This window comes from Myotis yumanensis, unplaced genomic scaffold, assembly GCF_028538775.1.
Source record: "Myotis yumanensis isolate MYYU_CA2020_CCGP unplaced genomic scaffold, mMyoYum1.0.hap1 SCAF_4, whole genome shotgun sequence".
NCBI classification, from domain to species: Eukaryota; Metazoa; Chordata; class Mammalia; order Chiroptera; family Vespertilionidae; genus Myotis; species Myotis yumanensis.
Genome location: NW_027223755.1, coordinates 84,185,244 through 84,208,145, shown reverse-complemented (window position 1 = coordinate 84,208,145; position 22,902 = coordinate 84,185,244). Strand labels below are relative to the sequence as shown.

Sequence of the window (22,902 nt, the reverse complement as noted above, 5' to 3'; positions counted from 1 at the left end):
GGAGTATTAAGTAGGAAGATTGGAAGAAAAATTACAGTTCCCCCAATAGATTTTTGGGGAGATTGATAAAAATCTGCTTTTAATTAAAAAATAGAAAGCAACAAGGCCCCCTATGCACAAACAGGAATGTCTTTGGGGCTTAATCCCATGTGAAAATGTCTACGTGTGTCTGCTGGGATGTCGACCTCCGCAGCCTGATCTGTGGGCCTCCGGGAGGAGTGATTGATGGGCTGGCTGGATTTTCGGCTGAGAGGCCTTGCTAAGAGATACATGAAAACAGAGGCTGTAATGCAGCTTATGAGATGAAGTAATGGGCTTGTCTCTGTCTAGGTCAGGAATTCTGCCAAGCACTGTGTTTTAAATAAAATGAGGCTTTTGTGGTTCTTGGCACAGGCCTGCCAGTGCAGGCTAACCTTGGCATCTGTGTACTGGGCTTTCTCTAGAATGTGGCTGAAGGTTGACTCCAGCTTAGGGGCTACCTAAGGGCAAGATTCCGGGCTTGGGGAACCTTCCTACCAGGCCTACTCCTCTCTCACTTGCTCAAGCTCAAAACCTAGGAAGCATCCTTGATTCCTCCCCTGCCACACAGAGGATGATCTTTCTGTATGAAGTCCTCCGTGGGAAAGGCAGGACAGCCCAATGCTTAAAACAGGGCCCGGCCAACCAGATGGCCTGGCTTTGAATTCTGGTTTCCACCACCTGCTAGCTTTGTGGGTTTGACAAGTAATTTAACTTCCCTGTGCCTCAGTTTCTTCAGCTGCAAAATGGGAATAAATGGTACCTCCTTATGCAAAGCTTTGAGAGTTTAATTGATGTAAATAAAGTACTTAAAACTATACCTGCAAGTCTTGGTGTACATATATATGTTACCATGCCTATGATTGTTAGCTATTGTTGTTATTTGTTATTATTCTCATGAACTTACCCTTGCTCTTAAAAAACTCCAGACTTTTCCCATGTCCCCCAAGGTCATTCATAATGTTAGCCTCTCTCTGTTCCTTGAACTTTTCAAGTTCTCTCTTTCTTTAATCTTTTGTGTTTTGTTGTTGTTTTATATCACAAGACACCCATTTATTTAATCACAGTAGTCAATCCTACTACTACATTGTATCTTAATTTTTTTCTTTATTCTTTATATTCTCTGGACTTATGGATATTATCAATCTTCAAAATCATTCTAACCATTTGTGTAGCAAGAGATATCTTTTGCTTTTTGCCAATCAAGGTTTCTGTACATGTTGCTGCTTCGTATCCATTGTGATATGAAGCATTGTGCAGTCAATCCCAAGAGCAGGGGTCATCTCCTTCACTTGTATGGCTCTGACTTCAGTCGTCATCTGGATGGGATTCATGCCACTCTTCTCAGAAAGGGCCATGGGGATGGCCTCTAGGGCATCCTCGAACGATCGCATGGCTACTGCTCCAACGTTGGGCACTTATCTGCTGCTTGGCTAACTGCCAGAGCACAGGGATTTCAGCAGCACCTTCACCATTAACATGGATGAGGTTCCAGATGACACACAAAGCATCATGAAGGGATAGCTTTGCTTCCTCAATGGTCATATTGTTTCCTCCTCTGATGAAAATGGTTACAGCTCTAGAGTTCTTTCATTGCTCAATAACCAGCATCTTGCCTTTAGGTGTCCCAGATGAGATCTCTTTTACAAGCCCAGCAAAGCCCAGCTTCTCAGTTGTGGGCTCTGAAAAGCCTGGGCTGATCCCTCTCCTGTCAAAATGGCAATAAACTGAATTTCAGGTCCTCCTACCCCATGAACTACAGGCAAGTTGTTCTAAAGAAGTAAATAATTTGCTCATCGTCAAAGCTCCACTGGCAAATAGCTAGGCAAGTGCCAGTTTCTTTAATTTCCTGAATCATCCCTTTAAACTTCTCCTTTTCATATTTCTGGACGGAGGTCATATCCAGCTTATGCTTCATCTTCGGCTTCAGTGGTTCAAATGGACATGTGAGAATTGCATTCTTAGCATCTTCAACTTGTCTTGGCATTAGTGAGTAACTGAAATTCTTGTCCACAGTCATGCCCTTAATAGATTCAGTGTTCTCCAACCTCCTGCCCACTTTGCCTTCTACTTTGATGAGCTCAAAGCGTCTATTCTGCATATTTACCACACGGAGGACAGCATTCAAGGCAATCTCAGCCATTTGTTGGGGACAGCTGTTAACCACTTTGGAGCCCAGCATGGTTTTTGCCGTCTGAATTGGGCTCATTGTTCTTGATGTCAACAAGGACACTATCACTTTTCTTGTTCAGGTGCAAGATAGCAATGCGGTAGATTTGCTCATAGCTTTCTGTGATCCTGATCTGGTGAAAGCTGAGGTCTAGCAACTGCTCAGCTTCTTCCAACAAGGCGCCAGCCAGGACAACCGCTCCTGTGGCTCCATCTCCAATTTCTTCATCCTGTGATTTGGACACTTCGGCTAGGAGCTCGGCAAATGGATGATCAACATTTATCACGCTCAAAATGGTGGCACCATCATTGCAGTCACATGGACATCCTCATCCCCTACCACTTGGTCCAAGGGATGTTCTCATTTTTTTGCTATGCCTTTGCTGCCATTATATGAGACTTGAGAGCCACAAGTTCCATAAGAGGAGACTTGCAGTCCTGATCTGTGGTGACGAGGAAAGGGTGCCCATCTTCATTGAAGGTGAGAGTCCCGACGGACACCATGGTGCAGCAGCAGGAGTTACTTTTCCACAGTCAGCAAAGATCACCCAGCTTTTGCGCCTTTATTTCCTCATTCTGGAGTGCTCCATCCTCATTCCTTCTTCTTTTTTTTAAATATATTTTATTGATTTTTTACTGAGAGGAAGGGAGAGGGATAGAAAGTTAGAAACATCGATGAGAGAGAAGCATCAATCAACTGCCTCCTGCACACCCCCTACTGGGGATGTGCCCACAACCAAGGTACATGCCCTTGACCAGAATCGAACCTGGGCCCTTCAGTCCCCAGGCCGACGCTCTATCCAGTGAGCCAAACCAGCCAGGGCCTCATTCCTTCTGATGGTTATTTTGCTCTTTTTTTGGGGTGTCTCTTTAAGTATCACTTTCTCAGAGAGACCTTTCATTGGTAGACTATTATTCAGCCTCCCACACCCCACATGGGGTTAAGGGGCTCATCCCTTCCTAGGTTTATCTAGGAAATTCCCATGTGAGTGAACCCTCACATAGGAAAGGAAGTGAAGTCCCCAGAGAGGGTGTGGCTGGTTGGCCTTCTTCAGGATCACAAGGCAGCCAGTGCAGAGCATGAACTGGACAGAATGTCCTTCCAGAGAAGGCTTGCTGAAGCAAGAGAGCAAAGTGAACATGTGAGATTTCCTAACTCAGAAGAGGAGGTCTGGGCTTGTTCCCTGTTCCTCTCAGAGATCCCTTAGTTGATAGGTTCTCTGGGGAAGACCTCTCTGCTATGTGGGGGAAGGGCATTTAGGTAGATCTGAGAGCCAGTGCAAAGTCCCTAAGTCAGGAGTATGCTTGGTATGCTTGAAGTCATGTGTCTAGAATGTAGGGAGGGAGAGTTAGAGTGGTAGGAGGGGAGACCACAAAGATAAAGGGGACCAAAGAACTTTGAGTTTTACTCCCAGTGATGTGGGGAGCCACTGGAGGGTTTTTATCAGAAGAGTGATATACTGAGACTTTGGTTTTTAAAAGCTTGTTTTGGCTGCTGTGTTCTGAACATCTGACCAGTTGGTGAAGAGATAGCTCTTTAAATTGTTTGCAATCTAATAATGGCAATAAGACTGGCACCTACATAACAATACTACACGATAGAAAGTAGCAAATGCAATGAAAAACACTGAGATCCACTGAGAGCTCTAACTCCTAAAGAGGAGAGAGAGATTGATCTCAGTTGGGGTGAAGGGAAGGTGGTGAGTAATAGCAGGTATTACTGAGGCAGGACCACTGAGATAGGCCTAGAAGATGGGTGGGATTTGAACATGGAAATCTGGTGGAGGGATTGGCATTGTGGGTCCTGGTGTGTGGAACAAAGTGAACCCAGTAGTCCAGTAGCTATCTCCTAGGCCAGTGGGTATCAGACTATGGAGCACATGCCAACCACCAAGGAGCTGGTTCATGCACAGAGACTCCATTTACCTTGTTTACCTACTGTGTGCTTGGCACATAAGAGGAGCTCATTAAATATTTCTGAAATGAGAGGATCCAGGGGACTTGGCTACTGATTGGATGTGAGAGAGGGGTAAAAGAGAAAAAGAAGAGAGAAGTAAAGATGAACCTGTAGATTATCATAAGGGTTCAATTAAGGAGTGACACTCAGGGGACACCGGAAGTAAGAGAAAGACACAAACAAAGCAAACAAAATACAACTAAGCAAAAGAAAAACCAGAAAACAAAGAGCAACTCAACCAGGTGACAAGACTAACCATCCGTAGCAGACGACCGGTGTTCTAGAGCTTCCAGACCTGTGGGGCTTGGGCAGTTGAGTTTTTGTAGTAGCTAAGAATCCCCACCCTAGAGCCAGATTTCTGAGGTTCATGTCCTGGTTCTACCTCCTACTAGTTGTTGATCTTGGACAGATTACTTCACTTCTGCCTGTGTGTCAGTTTCCTGGGGTGGCTATGAGACTAAAGCCAAATAATACAGTCAGGTGACCCTTAGTGACGGGGAAACATTCTGAGAAATGGGTTGTTGTGTGAACATCACAAAGTGCACTTACAGAAACCTGGATGGTATAGTCTACTACACACCTAAGCTACATGGTATAGCCTATGGCTCCTAGGCTACAAACCTGTACAAAACATAAGGTTAAATCAAGCACAAGAGAAAATGATGCAATCAAGAGAGGCAGTAAACACGAGACATACGAGGCTTTTGCTGGTGTAACACTGCTTGCTGTTTTACAGCAAACTGTTTTTTTTACTAAGTAGAAAGAGTACACTCTAAAAGAATAACAAAAAGTATAACATAGCAAATACCTGAACCAGTAATAGTGGTTTATTGTCATTATCAAGAATTGTGTACTGGACATAATTGTAGGTGCTATGCTTTTATACAACTGGCAGTGCAGTAGGTTTGTTTACACCAGCATCTCCGCAAATATGTGAGTAATGAGTTGCACTACAACGTTACGATGGCTACAAGGTCACTAAGCAATAGGAATTTTCAACTCCATTATAATCTTATGGGCCCACCATGGTATATGCAGTCCATCATTGACCGAAACATCATTGTGGTGCATGACTGTACTTGCAGTACCTAGCACATAACAAGTGTCTGATACATTTAGCTGTTACTTTTATTGTTATTAGAAAAAAAGGGAGCCCCAGTTCAAGGAGAAGAAGAGTAAGAAAGATGCATGGGGGCTGGGGCAGGAGTAGGGAGCACCATGGACTGTGGCCACAGTTTCCACACACTGTCTGTCTGACTTCAAACCTTTGGTCCCAGGACAGAGTGATGGGGCCAGGAAGTCTGAGTGGCTGGGAGGGAGGAGGCAGCTTTCTGAGGTGACAGGGGAGAGAAGAGGAAAGAGAGTTCATGAGGAGAAACAGCTAGACTTTGAGCTCTGAGGATACCTAGAAAGTAAACAGCCTATTTCCATAGTGAGAGTCCTTCTTGAAGGGAGCCGGACAAACCTGCCTGGCAGGGCAGCAGCTAACCTTCCCGGTGCCTGAGGGTCGCTTGGTGGAAAACACTGCAGGGCTGTGATTTCAACCACAGCCCCAGCAGATGGGTTCAATAAGCCACGGTTATTTACATCAATGCAAAGACTGCGTGTATGCATTTCTGGCTCCTGGGGTCTAGAAAGGAAAAGGAACGATTGAAACGAGAAATGTGCTGAAAGGAAAAAATGGAAAAAAGGAAAAAATCTAACAAGAAATTATGTTTCGCATAATCCCTCTCATCCCAGGGCCTCTGTGAGCTTGGTGAGGGTTTATAGGCCCCACCACCCACACACGCCCCCGAAGGCCTGACCCATAGCAGCTGGGACCCAACAGGAGGGCCCTGGGAATCACTTTGCTGCGGTCAGGGCACAGAGGGCTGGGTGGGAACAGAGGAGAAGCAGTGGAATGTCTCCTGGAATGTGTGTTGGGGTTGGATCCTGCCCCACCCTCCCCTGGCTGCGTGACATTGGGCAAGACCAGAACCAATCTGTGTTTCAGTTCCCACATCTGTGAAGGGAGCCGGGTAATCCAACCTCCCTCGTGGGTGGTTGTGAGGATTAAATGGGTTACAATATTCACATGCTTCGAGCAGCTCCGGGCATTATCAGCGTCCTTGGTGTTAGAGGTGGGGAAGGCCCACTTGGTTCTTTGGTGGAGGGGCCTTCTCTGCATCCTTGACGTTATTGCCACAGCAGCGTCTTCACGGGAGGGGAGCACACGCAGATCAACATTGCACCGGTTTGTGTTGGGCTCTTTCCAGGGGTTGGGAATAGGCAAATGCTGCCTGATACTATTCCTGGCTGGGGGAGCAGTGGGGTGGGGTGGGTGGGGAGTGTCCAGTTCTTAGGAACACACTGAGCCAACCCAAGGCCCCAGAAACAGGGGCTGGGCTCTGCTGGTTTAACGGGGTGGGGAGGGGGGATGGAGGCTGGCCGGAGTGCTTGTCAGGCATTTGTCAGGCATGCAGGGTGCTCTGGTTATTGCTGCGGCTTTAGAAACCACGGTAAATTTCTAGCTAACGTCTGCCTGCACGTTCCGGGGAAATGCCCTCTTTCCCTCCAGGCACAGGAGCCTGGCAACTGGCTGCCTTCCCCATGTGAGCGTGCACTTTGGCCTCTTGGCTGTGGCTGGGGAGGAGGGCTGTGTCAGAAGCAACGGGCATGCCCAAGGGAGTGGCTGTGGGGGAAGGAGGCCAGGCTGAGGCTCCATAAATCTCTTAACTCCTACTTTTCTCAGGGGAGAAGAAACACATCAAAAGAGCGTGTAGGGTTTTCTAGGTCTGTAGAGCCCTGGCCAAGGCTCTCAAGGGTTCCTGATGATTCAGGCCTCCCCAGACCTGTGCCAAGCACATGGCTCTTGAGATAAGGCCTGGCAGAGCTCAAGCTGAGCATGCTAAGAGCTCTTGGATGCTGCAAAGGCTTCACCAGAGCCTTGCCATGGGAACGCTGCCTCCTGCCGGCACCCCTCCTCAGATCCTGGGCTCTGGGAAGCCGGGCCCTGCTATCAGGCCACTTCATATCACTTGGAACCACTAATGAGCCTGGGATCATTATGCCAAGGTCTGGCCTTTCTCCTCCCAATCCTGGGTGGTAGAAAGGCTTTTGTGTGCTATGTTTTTTGCTGGGTAGGGATGCTGGCTCAACACCAAGTACTCTTCCATTAAAAAGCTCTGTTGTGAGGGTGCACCTGCCTTTTCCAGGTGACAGGGGTTTCTGCTTTGAGGGGTACCAACAAGGTTCTCTAACTCAGTCCTCAGCACTGCCCATCACGTGACAGGTGCTAGTGACTGTTGGCTGAATGGATAAATGCACAGGAAGTGGCTCTTAGGCAGAATAGACAAAATTGGAGAGGGGTACAGAGGAGACCATGGAGGGACAGGGAGTGGGATGAATGAACGCAGCTGAAGGACTGGTCCCACAGGGTAGGGGGACAGGGGAAAGGACAGCCTGCTGTTCAAATGACAGAGCCCAGGGGATAGGAGTAAACTCTGACTCCATCCAGCTGCCTTTAGTTTAAAAAAAAAAATCTCCAAATGCTGGGCTGTGGGCTGCAGGAGGAATCTTGGGAAAGTGACATTTCTTAAAGTTGGGTAAGTGACAAGGCTTTGATTCTAAATGATTTATGCAACTGGCAGGAGTCTAGGCAGTACCAAGGCTTTCAGGGCAGGGCCCTCACCACAGAAATATGGGTCTGGCAAGAGTTTGGCACAGAAGGCAAACCCCAGCCAAGGTGGCTAGAGTTCAAGGAGAGGTCTTACTATGGACTGAATGTGTGTGTCTTCCCCGATTCACACGTTGAAACCCTCATTCCCAATGTGATGGTATTTGGAGGTAGGACCTCTGGGAGGTAAGATTAGGTTAGAGGAGGTCAAGAGGGTATGGCCCCAGGATGGGATTGTGCCTTTTAAGAAGAGAAAGAGACAAGAGCTCTGTCTCTCTCTGCCTTGTGAGGATGCAGGAGAAGATGGCTTTCTGCAAATAAGAAACCGTATCCTCACCAGACACTGGGTCTGCTGGCACCTTGATCGTGGACTTCCCAGCCTCTAGAACTGCAGAAATAGATATCTGTTGCCGAAGCCACCCAGTCTGTGGTATTGTGGTATAGGAGCTTGAACCGACTAAGACAGGTCTGGCCCTAATTCATTGTTGATCAGCAAGTCAGCCATGAGAACCAGTTCTGTGCATGGCGCAGGACAGTGGGGATTAGGGAAAGAGCAAGCACGTGCAAACTGGACTAGGGCACTGGGGCCAACTGCAGAGTTCACACCTCTGATGTGACACATCCTGTGCATGGTGCCTAACATATCCCTGAAGATTTACAGCCTCCCAGCTCTCTCGTTCCTATGCTCATGTCAGGGTACAAACTCCACAAACGGAGCTGAGGTTCACCATGTTCCTCGGGACTGTGTATCTACATCTCCCAGCGTCTCCTTCTTCCTCCTCTTTGTTCTTCTGCCCCGTCCAAACTCCCAGCCTCATTTACCTGATATAAGAGACACAGTTGGTATATTGCCCACATCCCCTGGGCCTGCAGCATTTCGGGGCACTTCGGTGCCAACTACACCCACCCCAGCGACTAGCTGAGAGTTATCTCATGACATTCCAGGCCTCTGTGATTTGCTTTGCTTTTTCAGCATCATTCCCACACACATATTCCAGAAATACCAGACTTATTGCCATTCTCTGAAGAGTTCTCATCACTTTCCTTTGGCTAGCATGCTTTCCTCAGCGTTAGTGACTGCCAGGGCCCTGAGACTCCTCCAGAGCTGAGCTCAACCACCTCCTCCTGTCAGTCTGATTGCTCACCTCTCTGTGCCTGCATAGCACTTGTCTACAGGTCACCAAGCAAACACTGGTTCCATCAACTTCTGCATGTGCCGGGTGCTGGGGTTATGTGTGTATTGTCTGTTTTGTTTATTAGTTTGCACACTTGTTTGTTTTCTTTAACCATGAAATTGTGAGCTCTGAGAATAAGTGGAATATGCCTTCCAGTATATACCAGGATGTGGGATGTGTGGTAGATGTTTAGCAAACCTTTGTAATTCAAATGGAACTAAAAAGATTGGCTTCTGGGCAAGAGAGAGTCACTTGGTGCCTCCTATGAATAATCAGATTCTGTTGATGTGGAATACAGTATGCACTTACCACTAAAACGCTACTGAACATAATTGAATCTCTCTTGGATGGGTCAAAGGCTCTCCAGAATCCTGTAGGGGTCCCTGATCACCAGTTCTCATTGGGTGGCACTGCCAGTCATGGAGTTCAGATGGATAGCGTTCTGAAGAAATTGGAATTCTCTTTTTTAAGCCAACAATTTGCTGAAGTGTTTTAAAAGTGCATATTATAATCAAATCTTGATAAAATAATTTTTTAACAGAGTGGGTTAATTCTGGTGAGCTGTTGGGTAGAGGATATAATTAATAGGGATTATCTTGGAGATGAGCTCATATGTTCCAGTCCTTGCTTATAGTAGGCCGTTGAGGCCTCTGCACTGAAAAACAGCAACCACATCTGGGAACAACTGCGCCAGGGTCACTGAGATTGGAAGCTAGAACGGGGCAGGGATGTAACTGCTCCTGCTTTGTGCCAGGGACAGTGTACACGATGGGGTCCTCGGAGCAGATTAGAAGGTTGAGCGGTCAGTCTCCGCCCTCTGAGATGGGAACTGCTCTCTCTTCAGTCCAGAGCTGTCCATTGAGCACGCTTAGAGCATGACTGAGCTGAGGAAATGGATACTTTAGCAAATCAGCAAACACCACTGTAACCTCCATAATGTAAAAGAATCCGCTGGATCTGTTTTGGTTTCAGCTCTGACATGTGAAGGGCTTGGAAGTTGTCACTCCCATCTTTAACAACAACAAAAAAAGTAGAACAAAATGAAAATTAATGACTTTTCTCAGACTACCTCCCCCCTCACCCCCTGAAAGAACTTATATTGCCAGGCAAACTGCCACCTTCAAATATGGAGAGACAGGCAAATCCAGGGAGTCGCAAACCCAGGCCTGTTTATCTGAACCTGAAGCCACTGGGGCTGTGAACTAGTAGGAACACATAAATGGCTGAGTGTGGACTTGCCTGAGAGTGAGAGACCCTGTATTGAGTAATGACAGCATATATAGACGTGAAATGAATGACAGCAATGTCGTAATGGGAGGGAAAATTGGGATTACTCTGTTAAAATGGTATCATGTTAATGGAAGGTACACTTAGATTAGCTAAAAATGTATATTGAAAACTCTAGGGCAACCACTACAAATTTATTTTAAAAAGAAGTATAATTGATGAGATAAGATGGAATTATAAAAAATGCTCAGTTAAAACCACAGAAGGTAGAAAGAGAAGAAGAAGAAAAAAACCCCAAAGAACAAATGTAACTAGGACATGAACCTTCCAAATAGAGGTTCTGAGAGTTAGGTCATGAACTTGTCTTTTTTTGGGGGGGGGGCGGGGGGTCACCATTCAACCCATCAGAAGGGGCTTAGACCAAATAAATTGCAGGCCTCACTCAGCTCTCAAAGTCTCTGACATGTAAGTGACAAAGGGCAACTATCTTTACTATGTAAAGAATGAATCCAAGTAGGCAAGACAAATATCAACAGCTCAAGAGGTAAATGGACAATTCATACACACAATAGGAAGATGCTCTAATTAGTGAGCAGACATGCATGAAAGTTCTAGATGATTCTTAGATTTTTTTTTTTTGTCTATAAAACTAAAACCCAGTGCTGGCAAGGATGTGATAAAACTGAGATTTACATGTGGACCTATCATTTATTCCCATGCTCTGGCTCATGGTAGGCATTTATTATATTGAATTGCTGACGGGCAAAACTTTTTGGGAGAAAAATGTGGCAACATATTTCAAGAACCTTAAACATAAAGGTACCTGCTGGCTGAAAAAAAAAGTGGAAGGTCTAAATACGCCAATTACAAAAAATGTCAGAGTGGATTAAAATATAAAGCAAGGCCCAGTTGTATGCCATTGTTTACAAGAAGCCCACTTTAAATATAAAGACTCAGATTGAAAGTAAAACATGGAGAAAGATACACTATGCTAACACTAGTCAGGAGAAAGCTGGAGTAGCTATGTTAATTTCAGACAACAGCAGACTTCAGAACAAGGAAAACTGTCAGGGATAAAGAGGGACATTGCATAATGATCCTCTCAATTCTCCCAAGGTGTGTGTACCTAATAGCCTTTCAGAGTACGTGAGGCAAACACTGATAGATCTGCAAGGAGAGGCAGACAAATTCTCCGTTACAGCTGGAGACTTCAACACCCCTCTTTCAGTAATTGGTAGATCAAGCAGGCAGAAAATCGTGAGCATGTATTTGACCTAAAATAACCTGCTGGGTTACATGGAAAACACTCTTTTCTCTTGTCTTTTATTTCCTTAACCTCTTTGAAATGTGTGAAGAGACAGCCATAGGGTAAACCTAGAAACACTATTGGAATTTAATTTGTTTAAAAAAAAACCCCTACTAGTTCTATTAGAGCAAATAATTATCCCTCCCCCCCCCCCCCCCCCCGGGCTTATAAGATAGAAAATAATGGTATTTATATGACTTTTCATTTGTATCATCACTGCTTCATTTCAAATTACTTAAAATGCTGGGGCTGGAGGTGTGGGATTTGGGAGGGGGGGAGGGGTCAAAAGGTACAAAGTTAAATAAGTTATAAAATAAATAAGTCCTGGGGATGTAACGTACAATATAATGACGATAGTTGATACTTTGTCTTGCATATTTGAAAGTTACTAAGACAGTAAATCGTCAAAGTTCTCAGGAGAAAAACATAATTCGTAGCTATGTCTAGTGACAGCTGTGAACTAGACTTAATTGTGATGATCATTCCACAATACACAAACATTGAGTCATTACATTATTCACTGGAAACTAACAAAATATGTCTTTTATGTGCCCTCGTTCATTTGACCTTTGAACTATTATCTGTAAAATGGGTACGAAAATATGCACCGGGCAGGCAGAGCAGGGTGTCACTTCCCTTTTATAGGTCACATCATTCAAGATTCAAAGAGATGAAGTGACTTGGCTACAATTACCTAGCCAGGAAGTGACAGATCTGGATGGGAAACCCAATTCTTTCAATTCTTATTCCACTATCCCTTCCACTCCACTAGTTTTCCTCTCAAAATAACTGGGTATGAGAGAGATTTCTTTGCATACTGCTATTTTGGACTTTGTAGACACAGCATTACAGGCGACACCCCCCACCAACACACTCCAACATCTGCACAATATTCCCTTGCAAAGACGTTCTTTTGAAAACAGCAGCTAGTGTTTATGAAGTCCTTGCGGCTCTGACAGGCTGCTGTCCAGTATTCAATGCCCCCGCCCTCGCTGGCTCTCTCTTCTCCTCTGAACCTCTACCCCCCCCCCCCCCCCCCCCCCCCACACACACACAATTGTATATAAGGCTCCCATTGCTTCAGGCCCAAGTCAGAGAAAAAAGGCTTCAATGGCTTAGCTTTTAAGATGCAATCCTGGCAAGTCAGAGAGATGTTTGAGGATACCTATGTACCAGTATTTCTTTTTACTGTTCAAGGTGAGATTTTGAAAGAGGAGACTCTCGCTGGGGTGGGGGAGAAGATGGTTTGCAAGGCAGCAATGAGGCAATGCCATCCCTTGCATCTCCTCAACCCTCCTTATGCCCCATTGCCATAGGCAGGCGGGTGACAGAGCTTCCTGGCAGTGTGAGCACTGAGCCTAGTAGTAGTTTCTGCTTTGCAGGAGCTTACCCGAGGCGAGGGGTAGGATTAGTTGCAAGAAGAGTCTTGGGGGGGCCGGGGAGTGGGCGGGATAAGAAACCCTGCTCCTGAGAGCCCTGGACCAGCAAGGCCAGAGCAGCAGTAGCTTCAGGGCTTCTATGTCAGGGTGGCAGGTGGCTGAGGGAGGGCTGAGGTGTACCTGAAGCCTCGCCGGCTCTTGCAGAGCACAGCAGCTCTGGGGCAGAAGGTGATGGCTGGCTGACCCAGCAGTCACTGCCATCCCCACTTCCCCTGTCACCGTCCGCTACAGGGGCCCCGAGTGTAAATGGTATTTCCTCAGCTTTCATCGAGGCTGGGAGTGGCCCTGATGGCACTCACCTCCAGATGGGATGTTTTGTGAAGAAAAGAAGCTACCCTGGAGGGCTGTCAAACCGGAGCAGGCATGAGCATCCCCTGGCAGGCTTGCGAGAGCACAGATTGCTGTTCTGATTCGTCCGTCTGGATTGGAGCCTGAGGATTTGAATTTCTAACCAGCACACAGGGGCTGCTGGGGCTGCTGTTTTGGGGACCAGACCTGGAGAAGCTCCGATGTAACTCACCGGAAGTCAGGACAACAATTGTTTGCAGTGGAATATGATCCTGATACCAGGCCATGTGTGAGAGAAACACTGGGGCTTGGGATAGAAATTAAGTTCACTTTAGAAATACAAAGTGAGAATTTCTAATACTCTTCTGAGTAAATGGCTTGTGAATTGATAGTTACATATTCAATGGGGTCTACTTAATTTCGGGGAGGGAGAATGGGAAGTCCACAGGGAAGTATTAGCGAGTAATGTTCAACTTAATTTACTGTTCATAATTTTTAGATGAGTGAAAAATTGACCATAATTGGCCGCCTGAAGGGGGATAGCTTAAAAATTCATTAAAGCATACCCAGGTCAAATTCACAGAAAGGCTTGTAACAGAATGCCTTCATCACTAGGATCTCAAAGTCTCATGCCTATTGTCCCCTTGTTTCCAACTGTTTGATACAAGAGTACAGACATGTATGTGCCCTCTTACAATGGGATCTGACCTGTATTATATGACACTGTGTGTAAACACACTTTCCTAATTGAAAAACAAGACTTAGTGAAACATAAGAACATGTCAAGTGGACATTACCCACTTACTTTTAGGGCTTAGGTATGTGCCAAGCACTTGTAGTTTTGGGTGTCCGCTGAGAAGTGCAAAGGTAAATGTGACATCTCCCCAAATTGATCCTAAGTTCCTTGAGCAGAGAAATGAAGACAGATGCTCAAATGTCTTTACAATTAGGTAGGATATGGCAAGTGCATGAAGAGTTATTTGTAAAAGAGGTGGAGGACTCATGGGAGACCTCTTGATAAAAAGGAAAGGCTAATGTCTGAGGGTTCCGTAATGATGGGTCAAATTAGTTCTGATGGGTGGAATGTTTGATAGTGACGATAAGACAGTTTGGCATTAAAAAGACCCTAAAGTACATTTAGTCCAACTACTCACCCGAGGTTTCCAATTCTTTCCTTATTCTGTCCAAGTAGTCATCTCAGCTGAGTATCTCTTCTCTTCATTCATTTGCTCGTTCACCTCATATTTGACTACACTCTTGTGTGTGCGCCAGATACTGTGTTTAGTGCTGAGGAGGTGACGAGATGGTGAGCAAACCCAGAGGCAGCCCCTGCCCTCCTGGGGTTCACAGTCTGGCAGGGGAGACAAGTGAACAAATGGAAAATTCTGAGGTTGCCAAGAATGGAGTCTTCTGGTGCTAAGAGAGCTTAGAATAAGGGCAATGATCTGCTCTCTGAAGCGGCGGGGCCTGAGCCTGTGGAGAACTAAAGAATGTGAAGCACACATGAGATAAAAGAAGGGAGAGGAGCATTCCAGGTGACAGAAACTGCCTGGGCAAAGGTCTTGAGCCAGGAGTTTCTGGTAAGAGGTTCTGAAGGGGACAGAGGGAGCACAAAGAGAGGTCAGAGAGGAGGATAAAGAAGAGGAGGCCAGCAGAGCCTTAGGGGCTGCACAGAGTTGAGCTTTGAAATCCTAAGGACATTGGGAAGCTTTCAAAGGCTTTAAAGCTGGGGCTTGGGTACAGGTAGAGCAGTAGGGGAGTTGTGTGTGTGAGACAGGGATTGTGAGTATGCATGTGTGCGTGTGTGCGTGTGTGTGTGTGTGCATGTGAGACACAGTCAGATCTGTGTTTTGAGAGGATGATTCTGTTGCACTTTAAAATACATCCATTGGCAGGTGACTCCCTACCTGTCCATTTTGAACAGCCCTGTTGGTTGGAAAATAATTCCTTAAAATAGGCCACACATCTTTGGATGTTCAAAGATGACTGGCATGTACCTAGGTGCTTTCTGAAGTCTAAGCAGCCCCTGATCCGCCATTTGCTTCTCATTCTACTTTACCTGAAGTGCCCTCACCGCCCTGGACTTTTTCTCCTGAACCCGCTGGAGTCTGGCGCCTAAAGTGTGAAGCTCAGGACGAACCCAGTCTCCAGCACGGGTTGGTTTGACTGGAATGTACACGTCACCCCTCTAGAATGCGCACATTCTAGAAGCTCCACCTCTAGTGCAGGCTCGGGTGGCGTTAATTTTTTGGCAGTCAGGTCACACTGTTGACCCGCGCCGCACTTACTGATGACTCCGACTCCCTAGGGCCTAGGCTTTTCGTATAAACTGCAACCACACACGGCTCCCTCTTCCTGTACATGTGCCTTTTGGACCCGAGGGCAGAACCTTACATTTGTTCCAATTACATTTTATCTTGTTAAACCCAGTTCGTCACTATTCTGTCAAAAATGCCTGGAGCCCTCATTAGGTTTTCCAAAATATATGCTGTACTCCCACAAGTTCCCACCCATCAATCTGCACATATTTGAAAGCCCTTTCTGCGCCAGCTCTGTTCTTGGTATTGAGGATTTAGAGATGTTTAAGACTCTGTCACTGCCTGCAGAGAGCTCCCAGACAGGTAAAAGGCAAGTGTGCTGCAGTGCATGGGATGTAATAAAAGAGGCTTTGAGGTTTATGGTAGCAGGCAAAGTCCCTAATGTAGACCTGGATGGTGGCCTGGACCACAAGGGGAGATGCGCTCAGTCAGTCCTGCATAAAAGTAGGAGAGCAGAAGATGAAGGTTACGTGGCATTTTGGGCAGAAGGTAAAGGCTCAGAGGCCAGGGAAACAAGTTACAGTGAGGAACCTGTAAACACTTCAGTGATGATGCAAATCAAGGGCCCTGACAGGAGGATGCAGTTGGGTAGGAAGGTGTTTGGCTTTGGAGTTGTCATTTGGCAGCGCCCTAGTGGTCAATGTAGGGTTTAGAGTCCGGGCTTCCAAATTTTGGGAGGAGGTGAGACAAAACAAAGCAAGGCGAGAGCTGGGCCAAAGGCCCTAGGGTACCAGGCAGCTTGCTGGAATAGGTGTTTAGGTCAAGGTCTTCGGACCCTTTCCCTGAACTGAAGCACAGGGGATAGGGCAACTTTCTGAACTTGGGCATGAGGTCAAGGGCAGATTATCAGTAACAATGCCCCAATGCTGAGACCCAGGAGGCAAGGCTCCAGCCTGGGGGCAGCCCTGGTTCTGGCGGCAGAGGTGAGTGTGGCGAAGCAGACTTCAATGTGAGAAGGCTGCAAAGCCAAAAACTGCGTGTGGCCTGACCTCAAGGGGTCCTGTACCCAGTGGGAAAGCCGGCTGTGAGACTAATCTGGCCCAGCGAGTTCTTAATGAATCCTTGCTTCTCCGTTTTTTAAGTTCTCAAAAAACCATCTCTTCTAGAAACTTTCCTGGATCAACATAGCACACTTGTTTGTACTCCCCTCGAGTTTAGAGGCAGGATTCCAATCCTTTTTTTCTGTCTTAGAAACTTGGCAAAAGCAAGACCTGTTCTCAGTTCTAGGAGTGGGAGTGAAGGGAGCTTTCCAAAAGAGGAACTAGGTAACCCCTGGGGCCCCTGTCCCACTTCCATGCAGGCTCCCAAAGCCTTCCCCCGCCCCCCCCCAAGTCCCTTAGACCCCTCCCAACTCCAGCAACAAAGGCTTAGCCCATCAGGGTGCTGCCTTCTGATTGGCTGGCTCTTTTGCCTTAACGTTTGTCAAACAGAGCTGCATATCGCCCTTGCATTCTTGGGAGTGGAACTCAACTTGTCCATTTGCAGATCTGCTCTCTGCTTTCCTGGCCCCCGGCTCAACAGCCTCATTAAGACGTTCTTAGACTCCCTGCGAAATTTACTCAGTCAGGAGACCTGCACGTTCAGGGCCCGAGTGCTGGGTTACAGAGTCCACCTCTCCAGAGCCCTAGTTTCTACGTTTCCCTGTTTGACCCATCTCTCAGAACAAAGATCACCCTCCCCAATAGGTACAAAATAACAAAGCAGGAGGCTGAAGGATGGAGGGCATTTTAGGTGGGGGAAATAGAATAAGCTAATGCCTGGAGGCATTAGGGAAATGGCAAGAAGCCAGTCTGGATTCCAGGCTTGTCACATAAGTCAGAGGAAGGAGGGAGATTTGGGCGGGAGGGGAGTGGTCATTTGAGGTCAATGCACACAGGATTCTGAGCATCAGGCTAAGGGACTTAGGGCTCATTCTCCGGGCCATGAGGAATTAGGGGAGGCTTGGATTAGGGGCAAAGATGATGAGTACTGGACCTATGAAAGGTCGACTGTGGACTGTCCAGGGGGCCTGTATTTGGGAGAAGCATTAGAGGATCTTTGTACAAGTTCAGGAAGGGGGCAGCTGCAGGCATGGGAGGATGGGCTGGAGACACATGAGGTGGGCATGGATGTGACACACAACTTTCCTTTAGGGTCAGAGAACGTGGGGAACAACAGCACTGATGGTTGAGTTCAGGCAGCTCCATGCTCCTGGTAGTACCCAGTGGAGCCACTATGAAACCTATACTGATGATACTTGTGTCTAAAATTCATCACATGTCAGCCAATTCCAAATTATGTTTGGGTTGAAACTTCTGGTTTCCAAAGAATGTTTTATCTCTTTAGGGATTTTAAACATTCTTTTAATTTTCTGTAAGCTTCCTTGAGATCTTGAGGGTAAATACAAGCATAATTTTAAGCCTTTGCACAGTTTTATCTGGCAGAAGCCCCTCCCTTTCTCTCATATTCACATTTTTTGGGGGGAGTGAGGGGTGGGGAGAGGCTGGCTGAGATGATGCTCATGCAGACAGCCCACACATACTCACTGCGTGTCTGGCCCACCTTTCCCACACTCCAGGCACTTAATGTTTATGGGACATTTATAGTTTGGAACTGGAAGAACAGACAGGAGAGAGGAGGGGAAGGAAGAACTTGTTCTGTCCCTTTACTGGGTTGGGGCCCTTGGGTGGAGGGTCTGGCTGGAGGCTGAGAGGACTATTCCCCACAGGCTTGCAAAGCATAGTCTGGGACCAGAAGCATCAGTACCGCCCTGTAGTTTGGGACAGGAAGAATCTCAGGCCCCACCACAGACTTACCAGAACCTAATCCCCAAGAGATTCCTGAGCACATTAAAGTTTAAGAAGCAGGCGAAATGTAGCCTGCAGCCATTAAATAAGAATCTCTGAGAGCTGGGCCCGGGCATTTTTAACAAGCTCCCAGGTGATGCTCCTGGTCTTTGGGCCACACCTTCAGCAGAAGGGAACAAGCGGGGACCGTGAGTAATGCGGGATGGGGAGGCGTCTGCAGGACACCCAATACTCCTGGCCAGGCTGAGCACTGGGCAGCTTGGGGAGCATCTGAGGAAACTCCTTGAACCTGAATTAGGTTTCCACACAGGGATGGTCGGCATCACATAGAACCCCCTTTGCAGGCTGCCAGAAGTAACTGGAGGGCCCTTAGACAAGGGTTAGTTTTCTTCTTGAGTAAGTTGGTGGGAGGGCTTGGATTCACTATAATATGACTCCATTTCACCCTATCTGGTAAGGTCTGACATATAAAGATTTTTATCTATCGATTTATTGATTTATCAATCACTTGATCGATCGATCTATCTATCTTTCATTTATCCAAACTCATATACACACATACAGTGCATCACTTTGCCCACTGTTAGCGAGCACTGGCGCGCTAATTGCTGCTGTCCAGAATAGTCTGGGATTGGCCACACATTGTTAAACTTTCCCATGAGGATGGAAGGCAGGGCTCTAAATAAAGCCTATGGGAAGGAGCATTCATTCTCCATGTGGGACAGCAATTGCAAAGGGCAAAACCCCGGTACCATTAAGAAATACCCAACACAGCCACTCAGGGGAGGCTACAAAGCCCAGCCCTTCGCTGCCAGTGCTGGTTGCTTTAAGAATTCTTGATGTGGTTGGAAGCAGCGTCTTGCAATAGAGTGTCCTGTGTCTTCAGGCTTTGTGGAAATTCACTTAGAATTCTGTGCAGACATAATGTTTGGCTATTAAAATCAGGGGTGCCTTCAATGACAACTGATCCTCATTAGCGAGCTCAAACGACCCACACAAGGCCTCAGATCAGCAGCTCCTGGGCTTTGTGCGGCGGCAAATTGGCCCCATTGGAAAGGGCGTGCTAGAGTGAGCAGTGCTGTGCAGCAGCCTTTGAGTCATCCCCACCCCCAAGCAGATGCAGGCCCTGCGTGAGTCCCCGGCATTGTGCAGTGCAGATGGTTTGATGGGCGCAGCTGCCTGCGCAGGAATGGCAATGTCGTGGATCTCACCCACCCAGAAGAAAGGGAACAAAACAGCCCCACGCCCTCCAGTGACTCTGCCCTTGTTATTACTCCTCCTCTCAGGCTAGAAACACTGCTGTTAGCTCTGACTGCTGTCACCCTCCTCCTTCCTGTAGCTGTGGTTCGGCATAGCTTCGTCCAGAGGCCTGATGTCCTTTACCAACATGGGGCCAGCGGGATGGGGCAGCCATGAGAATAGAGCAGGAGTGGATGAGAGCTGACCTGGCTCCGGACACAGCTTCTAAGAATATCCGTCAGTCTCATTATCAGTTCTGGGATGGGCGAGCGCCCGAGAACCCATTAATCAGGGTTGTGCATCAGCAGGGCATCTGCTGAGGCCAGATGTGGCAGCTGCGTTAGGCAGAATAGTATGAGAGTCCGTGGCCAGGCTCCGGCCAGAGGCAGGCCCTGGAGCACTTGGTGGGACAGTAATCAGAGCCAGGGATGAGACTTGCAAGGTGGCTCTGCAGAAAGGGGGTTTCTGAGGGGAGAGAAGGCAAGGCTGCTCCTTGGGGCCTCCATGTGGGATTGGATCAGTGGGGAACCCAGGACAGGGGCTGGGGTACAATGTCCTAGGACGGGGACAGCGACTTCAGGCTGACCTCTCAACGTGGTGGCGGAGGTCGTGGATGGCCAGCCTGACTTGCCCAGGACTGACTCAAGGCCGAGCTTCAGCTGTTACATGCAAGCTTTGGGGCAATTAGCCCTGCGAGTTGGCAGCTGAGGCTGTGAAAAGCAGCTGAGCCCGGCAGCCCCTTAGACGGAATCTGTTATTTAGCCCTGTTTTCTCCTTTAAAGGGTCTTTGCGTCTCCCTCTTCTCATTTCTGTCCGCTCCACACTGGCGCTAGACGCACCACTTCGTATTTTGATGACTGCCCTCCGCATCCTCTTTCTAGAGTCAGTCCCTGAGGAGGCAGTGCTGGGTCAGCATTAAGAGCTGGAGTTGATATCCCAGCTCAGTGGTAAAGTGGCAGGTGACTTAATCTCGCTCTGCCTCAATCTGCTCATCTGCAAAAGTGAGATGATAATAATCATAATGATAATAATAACAGAGGTGAAGATTAAATGACTTAATATAGTAAAGCCCTTAAAATAATGCCTGGCACCTAGTAAGTGGCATATAAATGTTTGCTGCTGCTGCTGCTGCTGGCATTACTGCTATTATTATACTCCTACGTGATACACTCCAATCCTTCTAACCTCCCTTTAGCCTCCAGATGCAAACACTCACCGAATGTGATTTCTACTGCATGAGTACTTTCTCTTCTCTATTCCAACCGCCCCTGCATCATTTTTAACTCTCATCACCTCTTGCCTAGAAACAACCTTCAGATTGGCCGCCTATGATTGGCAATTAAGTCCCCATTGAGCTCCTTTCTCTCTCCCTCCAAGAGAGTTATTTTAGAAAATGCAAATCAGATTATGTCACTTTTTTTTCTTACTTGCAATAACTCCACATTGCCCATGGAATGAGTTCACACTTCGTCCAACCTCAAGCCATCTTATGAATTCTCTACCTGTGTGCCTTTTGCTCCAAACACAGGGTGGGACAAAAATAGGTTTATATTTATTCATATTGAAAATAATACAATAAATAATAATACAAGAATAAATTCTGTGTTTCAGGTACTCACAACTGTCAAACTACTTTTGCCTCACCCTGCATATCCAAATTCTCGCTCATTGCCAAATCTCCTTCCTTCATAGTTTCCCTTCTACCTAGATTTAGTTTTCCTTCTTTCCCTCCCTCCCCCTTCCTTCCTTCCTTCCTTCCTTCCTTCCTTCCTTCCTTCCTTCCTTCCTTCCTTCCTTCCTTCCTTCCTTCCTTCTTCTCTTCTTTCCTTCCTTCCTCTTTCTTTTTGCCAACTAAACTCTTATTCAAAATTTAAAACCCATGTTGAGAGAGATCTTCCCCAGTTCCCTCAGTACACACCCCGGCAGACTGTAGTCCTTGCAGGCAATGTTAGAGTCCCATCCACTGTGTCTCTGAGATCTGGTGTAACTGACACACGGGCAGGAATGAAATGCCTCGTTAGAAAGCTCTGTCCTGCCACCACAGGGTGTACGTCTGAGAGTGAGCTACGAGGTAGAGTCGGTGATTATGACAGAGAGGGAGACTTTCCAGGAAGCACTAAATAAGGATGTTTTCTAATTCTGTCCAAAGTGTCAGGTGCCTGGCAACATCCAGAGACAAGGCATTCTGGATGAGAGCCGTGGGTACAGAAAAGTGAAACTCCCCAAGTTTCAGCTGTAGGCAGCATGCAGTTTCAAATTAGGACTAGCCAGAGCGAGAGATACAGGAAAACAATCAGATGAGCTCCAGCTCAGGCTGCTGTGAGCTGAACTGTGAGCACCTAGGGACAGAAATCCTAGAATTCTTTGAAGGGAGGATATCTGCCTCCATATAGAGAAATGGCCAAGTCTGTCTGAATTAGTGTAGGATTGAAACAGTGTGGGAACCAGCAAACAAGTGTGAAGTCAGTGGGCCAAAGGGAGAAGAACCCATGCTGGCAGGGCAGAGCCATGCCACAACCAGCTCCCAGCAACTGTGTCCGGTCACTATCCCTGCAGAGCAAGCCAGATCTTAACAGGTGCCTGTGAATTTGCAGTTCTGTGCATGAATCTGCAAAGAGGCAGGATTCACTGGCAAAGGCTTGTCTTTGTTCCACATGGTGTCAGCTGGGGTGACATGACTGGGGGCTGGAGGGTCCCCTGTCAGATGGCTCTGTCATATGGCTCTCAAGTGGGTGCTGGATGTTAGCTGGGAGCTCAGAGAGGGCTGAGGGCTGGGGGGCCCTGGTTTCCCTCCACGTAAGCCTCTCCACAGGCTGCTCAGGCTCCTCAGCATGGAGGCTAGCTGGTAGCGTGAGCATCTCAAGGGAACCAGGTAAAGACGCCACGTGCTGGGAAATGTTTAACAATTGGCTCCCTGGGTGGAAGCGCCCTGGTTTGTAGTGTTTGCTGATTTCCATGGTGTTAATACTCCCACCATGGTCGCTTTCAAGTCACTGGACAGAGTGGGTAAGAGATGTGCACAGTTGTCTCTCAAGAGCTGGTATGAGCCAGCTCCAGCACCCACGGGCGGAAACCGCCCTGGCCTGAGAGGTCACATCATGTCACTTCTGATGTATCCCACAGACATGCCCAAATTCAAGAGGAAGGAACTTAGACTCCAACTCTTCATGAGAAGGGCATTGAAGTCACATCATAAGAAAAGCTTGTGGGATAGGACGTATTTTGCTGCAATTTAGAAAGTATAATAGACCACAGACTAAGGATGCAGATGCTTAGGAAGCCGGGTGGATAATATAAATTAAGGAAGGGGTCAGGTGTCAGGTGA

At 47.2% G+C, this 22,902-nt stretch overlaps 1 pseudogene; it reads right to left on the bottom strand.

Moving 5' to 3' along the window:
* Positions 1–1,125: 1,125 nt before the first annotated feature.
* On the bottom strand, positions 1,126–2,691 carry LOC139008222 (T-complex protein 1 subunit epsilon pseudogene; annotated as a pseudogene).
* Between the last annotated feature and the right edge of the window lie 20,211 nt (positions 2,692–22,902).